An 8,592-nucleotide genomic window follows, 5' to 3' on the forward strand; every position below is an offset into this window, starting at 1 on the left:
GACAAGCCCGCCTGCATCAAACCGTTTGCGGTGTTGGGCGCAAACCAGTCTGCTTGAGCATCAGAAGCGGCCCACGGCTCGATGTAATTGATCAAGTCCCCATTTATAGCATTCCCGCCTTCATCGCTGAATTTGTTCCATCCCGGGTATTTATAGTCGGTTTTCGACAGGCCCGCGCCGGTCGCGTACACGTAAACCCTTCCCAGACTGTGGTTTTCCCCGTACGTGAAGCGGAAATCCCTCAAGGGGGCAATGCCGAACTCACTGCATATCCTTTTGTATGAAGCGACATCGTAATGATTGTTGTATTGGTTGAACGGCGGGTCTCCGGGCAAAGCGGTCATGCTATGAATTCCTCCCAGCTAGTACAAAATCCGCCTGACCGTGAAGTACACGTGGAATTTGTAAAAAGCTCTTACCTGCGGGGGGAAATCCACGGGGGTGAAACCCCCGGACCCCCCAAAATTTTCTGCCGCCCGCAGGGCCCCGCTGTCAAAGATTTCGTGAGAAACTCCGCATCCCTGTGTTGCGCAGAAAACCGCGAAGTTGAGCTACTGCGGCCAATATTTCATGTCAGGCCCTCCCAGCCAGCGTTTTGATTCAACTCCCGACGTGTGCCTGAGTTTGGTTTTTTCAAATATTTCACGGAATTTGTTGTGAAATATTGTTCAGGCGTGACGTATATTTGGATTGGGGCGTCGAATATTTTGTTCAAATGTTGCGCTTTGCCGTCGAAAGGTACGGCAGGGATGGGCAAGGAAATTTTTGAATCAAGCGGCGACAGTTGGTAAGGAAAACCCCCGCTGTCTCCCAAACCAAGCGCTTCTTTCATTTCGGCGCTCCAGTATTTTCTATCTGAACCGAAGACGCTTTGAAACGAGTCTTCGCTTTCTTTGAAAAACACATCCGCGGTCACGTTATTTTTCTCGTCGATCGTTGCTTGTGAGATGAACCCGCTTTTGTCCGCTTTGGGGAAGTGGTTTAAAAAGTTTGTCCACGCCTTTCTCTTGACCGCGTCTGCTTTTTTTAATGCAGGTCCATTCCACAAATTGGCCATATTATTTGAACACAATTTATTTTGTTAAATATAAAATGGTTGTTCTCACTATTGTCACGCAACAGAATGGCAAGACCATCTATTTTGAAGACGCGCTCTCAGAAGCAAAATATTTCAGACTTTTGAGTTGTTCTTTTTTCAACTCGTGGCATAATCTGAGTCGTGTTGGCAGAATGTTTTTCAAAGGAACCGACGACGCGGTTGCATCATTGCCTCAAGGGTATTACAATGTCGAGAGCATTGTAAAAGAACTGCAATCCAGTTTTGAACATTACAAGAAAAAGGGGAAATTGGTCTTAGAAACGAATAACCCCAATTCTGTTCTTAAAATTACAACCGTCGATGGTAATGCACTCAACATTAATCAAGTGAAAGAAGTTTCCGTTGATTACAGTTTGGCCAATTTTCTTGGAATCGGGAGAAATATGAGGAAAGAAGAATATATCAAAAAGCTTAACAGCCCGAGTTGCTACTTTATCCACTGCGATCTCATCAACTTGACAAAAAACTTTTTCAATGGAAAGAAGTCAGACCTTCTTGCCAAGGTTGACGTCAGTGGAAAGCCTTATGAAAAAGTCAGCTATAACATCGACTCATCGCAAAACGTTTTCCGTGACGCTTCTACAGACAAGTTCATAAACAGCATCACCTTAAAAGTGAAGGATGCAAATGGCGAACTCTTTGATTTCAAAGGCCTGCCGCTTCTTTTTGAATAAGAGTTTAATTAAATTTCTTTATATACGCAATGTCTTCGGCGAATCTGTTGCCTCCAAGCGCGCCGCCTGCCGAGCCACTATATCCGATGGTGGCGGCAGAGCCTTCTCAAAATTTCCGCTTGCAGAAGGTCAACGAGATTTCCAATACATTGGCCGGCGAGGTCCACCACTATCGCCTCGTCGCGAAAAAATACAAACGCGCAAGAAAGTTCGTTAATTGGGGCACCGCCGGCTCCAGCGTTCTCTCGGCAGCGTTTTCCAGCGCTAGTTTAGGCTGCGCTCTGTCTGTGGTTGGCTTGCCAGCTGCCGTTCCTCTTGGCAGCGCTGGTGGGTGCTTTGCTCTCGTTTCGTCTGCAATGATTCTCGCCGGCAAAAAGCTTGACTCGAAGATCAAGAAGCATCAAGAGATCACCACGCTCGCCGTTGCCAAGTGCGACACCATCAACAGACTTCTCTCGAACGCTTTGAACAACAACGAGGTGTGTTCCCATGAGTTCGACACTATCCTTTTGGAGTTTCAGCAATACAACTTTCTGAAAGATCAGGTCCGAGCAAGGATGCTTCGCCAACCATCAACAAGAAAGCTTCCTGATGTTGATGTCCAAAAACTTGAGAAAGACATCCGCGGCAGACTTGAAGCGGAAATGATAAAAAAAATTACGAAACCTCCCGCTTTGAACTAAATTTCGAGCGAAAAAACACAAAACTCTCTCTTTGTCTTGTCAAAAACAGGTGATTGCGGTATTTTCTTGCCACATAAATAGCCCTGAACTTTCGAGAAGGTTACTCACTGACGCAGTCATGTGCAAAATAGGGAAAACCCCCCGATCAGCTGTTTCTTTTTTTCGCTCTTGTGAAGTCTCTTTGTTCTACCGTGTTTTGTGCCCAATTTTTCCTCAAAAAAAGGTGAAAAGTGCCCTTTTTATTGGCCAGGCCGAGAAGAAATACCCTATTCTAACAAACTGTGGACAAAAAATTGAAATCCGCCTTTAAAATTCCTTTTGACTTCAACATTCCTGGTGGCTTTGAAAATTCCTGATCGCTTCAACTGAAGCCAAGAGGAATGCAACGAGCTTAAACTGAAGCCTTCAGGAATTCGCAACGGGAAGCTGTGTCGCCTCAACCGGAACCGCGCCATGAAAGCATTCAACAACTTCGCGTGTAATATCACGCACTTGTCTCTGCCACTCAGGCGTGAAATATTCATTCACGAGAAACGCAATCAAGTGAACACTGACAAGCATGTTTTATGGTATGCAAATGAAGCCGTAGATTTTTAAATGTAATTCGACCAGTTGTAAATATCGTCGCCGCTCAGTAAAATTTCTGAAAGATTTCGGCGTAGTCGTTCTCGTCATACACGGGGTAGCCAAGATAATGTTTTTCTCCATTTTTATAACACTCGTACCAGAGTCCTTTTAGGCCGCAAGAGTTGCATTTACGGCAAACCATGACCTTTACAATTCTTGATCGTTTTTCGCAGATGGGTGCCTCTTCAAACTCGTCATGTACCTCGTCCCAGCCCATTTCCTTTTTTTCCTTTATTTTTATCGCTATGTACTCCTTGAGAATCATCTCACGAAGCTCTGGAGGGAGGTTTTGAATGGCCTCGGAAAGCCCACAGGAAGACATGGTTCCTTGGAATACAACACCGGTTACATTTCTCTAACTGGTGTGTTTCTTTCTTGCAGCTCGAGCAAAACAAGCTGAAAAGCTTTTTTCGCTTTTTTTTGTTTGCGGTAAAGCCGCTGTTTTAGCACGCCCCTGCCGCAGCGCTTGCAGAGACGGTAGTCGCACAGAAGCCCGACTCCGCATACTCTGCAGGGCTCTGGCTTTTTCATTCCTTTTTTCAGCTGGTAGTTGTGCTGGCCGCAATACGCCCCGTAACAGCGCTTTCCGCAGCTTTCTTTCCGGCCCCGCTTCAGCCACCCGCACTTGTTTGGCGCTCGTTCCATCCCGGCTCTGGTGGTATAACCCCTGGCTCGCTTGTTTCTAATATTTCGCACTAGTAGTATATAGGGAATTAACCAAATACTATTTCAAAGAGGGTGCTGCATTTAACCGTTTCGCAGCCCCCAGGCTGAACCGGCCCGAGCTTGTGAGGGCCGGTCTTGATGGTGGGGGCTGCGATAAGGTAAAATAAAGCTCCCTCTGCGAAATGGTATTTGCTTAATTCCCTATATACTACTCGGTTGAGTACAGATCATGATATCGATTAAGGGTATCGATCGATACTCGACCATGTATGCCTTTGGTACAAGTGATCCAAGATGGCTACAAGACAGTGTATTTACCTGATTGGTCAAGGTGGGAATGTTCTTGGTTTTCCACTGTCCACCCAGAGTTGTCCACTCATGTCCATCCAGTTTTTTCTCCATGTGTCCAATATTGTCCACTGTCTATCTAGGTTTATCCAGTGTCCCATCCTGGTTTGAAAGATGAGATGAGATGACATGAGATGAGATAAGATGGGATGGGATGAGATGGGATGGGATGGGACGGGATGGGACGGCACGAGACGGCACGGGACGGGACGGGATGAGATAAGATGGGATGGCATGGGATGAGATGAGATGAGATGAGATAAGATGGGATGGGATGAGATGAGATGAGATAAGATGGGTGGGATGAGATGAGCTGAGATGAGGTATGAGATAAGATGACATGGGATTGGAAGGGAAGGGATGGGATGGAAAGGGATTGGATAAGGCAAGGTAGGATAAAGCTTTTATTTATCAAGGGTTAACACATAATTATAGAGGGCATTCACTTACTTGTAAACTTGTGGCCCTCACTTTGAATTTATATTATTTTTCTCGTACCAGTTAAACCTGGTTGCATTTACCTGATTGGTCAAGGTTGGAATGTTCTTGTCTTCCACTGTCCACCCAGATTTGTCCACTCATGTCCATCCGGTTTTTCCACCACAAGTTCAATATTGTCAACTGTGCATTCAAGTTTGACCACTGTTCACCTAGGTTTATCCAGTATCCCATCCTGGTTTGTCCACTGTCTGTCCAATCTTGTTCATTGCTGATTACTGTAAGTATTGAGAAATTCATAAAAGATTCTTGTTGATGGTGAAATATTATCAAGAACTCAGTCCAAAGACTATTGTTAACAAAAAGTTATTGTAAAGAGATAATTTATATTTTCTTACAGATAAACCCAACCAAAACAAAAATGCCTACACTGTAAGCTACCTCAAATCATCGATGGGAGGAGTGAGTAAGGTGTAACTATAATATTTAGTCAGCCTGATAACCACTGATAAAAGATGAGGTGTCTTGTATTATTAAGGCACCTTCCAAAATTAACTAGCAACCTCACTAACATGGAATGATTGAGAACTGTTTGAGAACTCAAAGAAGATATATCTGTGAAGAAGCTGCAATGCTCCATGTGAGCCTGCATTTGTGAGTTTGACAGCTATCTGGAAGAGCCTGCTAAGCATGTGGCCGTTTACAATGTACTTTGTGGTTGCTATAAAAATTGAATCATTAAGTGTGTTCTTTTGGGCACTTTTGAAAATGGTGCCATAAAAAGTAAAAAACCAGGATTGAATGTACATGTAGGCTCTACAAACATGCAAAATAATTCAATTTGTAGTCCATAACAACAGCTTTTGAAAAACTACAAAATTGATGAAACATGAAAATTTCTTACGGAAAGCAAAAGTCAATTGTGCAAGAGGATTCAGGGTAGGCTTAAGGAAAGTTACAATTAATGAAAATTTCTGAATTTATAAAAATCAAACGAAATTTGATAATAGTTGCAAATTAAGGCAGTTCGAAGGAAAGGCTGAATATTTGGACTTGATTGGAACTGCATCTATCAAAATTAAACAAGAAGCTTGAAACTTAAAACTGTACTAAAGGGCACTGAACATTTGAAACTTTCTCATAAGTCAATGACAGTTGTTAGCCCCAGGTTAATTAACACTACAAAAATAAACTGAAACCCATTATCTGTAATACATGTACATGTAAGTGTACTGTAGCAAACGAGCATTCTAAGCTCCTAGGCATAGAATGAAAAAGCTACTTTTAAATGACTCCTGATCTCTAACTAACTGACTTCTCTAAATATAGTTTTTGCTCTGTCAGCAGATAAATGACTTGTAAGACGTGGTTTAGTTACTTCATAGGTGAATACCGGGCACTCCGTGCTTGTTGGTGCTACATGAAATACTAATTTGTGGACCAGCACGTGCTACAAGAATCATTAATTTTAAAAAAAAACTTTACCATGCAACAATCTTTGCTCAGTTTTTTTGCAAAAAAGAAAATGGAAGAAACACAACTAAAGCATTTAGTATGGGCAGAGGCATCTTCAGTTTCAATCTCTTTTAGGTTTCTGGCAATGAAAATGATCCATTATCCTTCAAGTCCAATTGATACATTTATCGGTTGGAAAACACACCTATTAATCTTTCAAAACATTCAGGGATGGGGCATGCCACTAGACTCCCCTAGTGGGATGGGGCCTTCGGCCCCATATTTGTTAGTAGACAGCCACTCACAGAATCCTGGCTGAAAGCTTGTTTCTCTTTCTCACCCAGGCACTGTTGCACCCTTCTTTGAAATGCAGTAAAAATATTTTACAAAGAGGAAATGGTATTGTGATAAAAATAGAGGTTCCCACAGTTTCTGGCACCAGCTTGATCAGCAGGAGTTGAGACAGGGGGCGCAGGGCACAGTAAAAATTATAGTAATGTGAGGGAAAAGTAGGAAGTTTGATACCCAAAATTTCAGGATGAAACCCACAAACCGCAGTTCTATATTATCATAAGCGTATAGGCCAGGGGGGGCTGGGAGGGCTGCAGCCCCCACCCCACCCCCCTTAAAAAAAAATGGGGACAAGTCTGTTTTTTGGGCTACAAGAGAAATTTGGGCAAAGGTTTTTTAGAATGTTTCCATTTGTTTCGAGAAATTACAATGTCACTACATACAGAGAATAACAATACTGGTAATCAATGAACAAAAAGTGAGACTCAACACTCAAACTTAGTGCAAGTTGACATTTTCTTAACACCCATTATTTTTGCGTCTTTTATATTGTCACTGAGACAAAAGCTTTATTTTTGTAAGCATTTGGCCATGTTTTCATTCTCAATGCCCACTCAAAAAAAAGACGCACGTGTGCGATGTAAGAATTTGAATTTCCCGCTTTAGCTAACGTGAAGCTTGAGAAATTCAATTAAATCTTAAACTTATCTAATGGCAAGAACGAGATGACTAGGTATAAAAACCAATTTGCGTAAATAACAGTATTTGAGTTAAAGCTTAATTAAGCTTACCTTAGCAGTTTTGCATTTCAGCTTCCCATCGGGCTGTTGCTTATTTGCGAAGGTCAGACAACGTGGTCCCCATTTTATGTGTTTGTAGCCAGCCGCAGGCATAATTCTTGCGTTGAGATACAAATGAACAACAGAAATTACGTGTCAAGAGGCTAAAAATACCAAAGGCAGTTTCTCCATCGATTGTTTGGCGTAGAAATATAGCATTTTACCCATCTCGAAGCCTCCGCGGCCATCTTGCGTTTCTCTTTCGTTCCCAGTCTCTCTTTCGTCACGGAAACACACATCACCACGGGGAGCCATCTTGCAACCCCTCTTGCAACCCCTCTTGCAACCCCTCACGGCGGGGAGCACACAAAAGAAGAGAGTGAAATAAACTAAGTTAAAAGGAATGAAAAGAATGAAAAGTAAACCTTTGTCTCCTGTCGTCATCTCTTACGCGACGTTACAGGAAAAACCGCTACCATCTGCGGCGTCGACAAAACCTGTATCGGACCGGATCGGATCACGGACCGGATCACGGATCGGATCACGGATCGGATCACAGAAAAAAAAAACAAAGTTTTAAAGAAAAAAAAAACAAAAACAAAGATCAAACCGTTTATAAGATAATGATAAATAAAAAATAAAAGTGGAAAACTAAAATATGTTAAATGAAAATAAGAATCCCGAATTTGACGCAATGGCATGTTAATTACAGAGAATGACAAGAGGTCATTTAAAAAGCCACATAAGCGCCTAATTTACGACGAATTTAAATTGTAATGAACAGGCAGATGTAGGTATATTTGAACGTTAGTTGGCTCGAAGCTTGTGTGAACCTCCCATTCTCGTTTTTGAAATTGTTATCAGTGGCTAATTCTCGGCTACATTTTCGTGTCAGATGTGAGCGTTACAGCTGGCGTTACAGTTAATAAGAAAACTTACGTACGAAAGCTCAAGGACATGACTTGCTTTGAAGGAGCTACGTCACGATTTGCACATCATGAAAAAACTAGCCTAGTTTTTCAAGTTCGTCATTTGCAATCCCCGTTAATCTATGCCATCCTTAACGATCCTCATTCCGTTTTGATTTGTTCTTGCCTCTTAAGTGTTTTCTATCCTAGAACACGATCATTTTAAGGTTTTATTCTATTTAAAGGCAACTCTTTACGACCCTAAAAATAACTCTAAAAATCGTGACGTAACTCCTAAAATGTTGTTTATTCTCGCCCGGTTGCGTTATCGTTCACACTATCGATATTATTCCCAGAATTTTTTGAAAAACAGCTATATTTCCTTGAAATCCAAAGGTTTGTTTCGTTTTATTTCGTAATATCGTATTCCAAACTCACATCTTGTAAAAGTATAGACTTGTCTCAAAAACGGAAATTGTTTGAAATCATCAGGTGTTTAACTTTTTAGTGTTTTTATTTTTTGTGTTTCTATTCATACGTTCGTCCTATTATTACCATACTGACTCGTTTTATGACAGTTTACCTTTGATGCAAGTGAATACACGAAATATCATTTATCTGAAC

The 8,592-nt window shown here is 41.9% G+C and overlaps 1 long non-coding RNA gene and 1 pseudogene across 1 annotated transcript in view; one reads left to right on the forward strand and one right to left on the reverse strand.

Moving 5' to 3' along the window:
- LOC149118553 (uncharacterized) overlaps positions 1-8,277 on the reverse strand; it is a 29,553-nt gene extending 21,276 nt beyond the window's left edge. Inside the window, exons 1-3 of the long non-coding RNA XR_016209766.1 lie at positions 7,073-8,277; positions 4,619-4,813; positions 4,068-4,199 (exon numbers count right to left, since the gene is read on the reverse strand). This is a non-coding gene — a long non-coding RNA (uncharacterized LOC149118553). The remainder of the gene's footprint in view (positions 1-4,067; positions 4,200-4,618; positions 4,814-7,072) is intronic.
- On the forward strand, positions 1,290-2,581 carry LOC149118556 (uncharacterized; annotated as a pseudogene).
- Positions 8,278-8,592: the final 315 nt, after the last annotated feature.

The sequence above is a fragment of the Orbicella faveolata genome, unplaced genomic scaffold, assembly GCF_042242905.1.
Source record: "Orbicella faveolata isolate gen_17 unplaced genomic scaffold, um_ofav_v1 contig_1, whole genome shotgun sequence".
Taxonomy (NCBI): Eukaryota; Metazoa; Cnidaria; class Anthozoa; order Scleractinia; family Merulinidae; genus Orbicella; species Orbicella faveolata.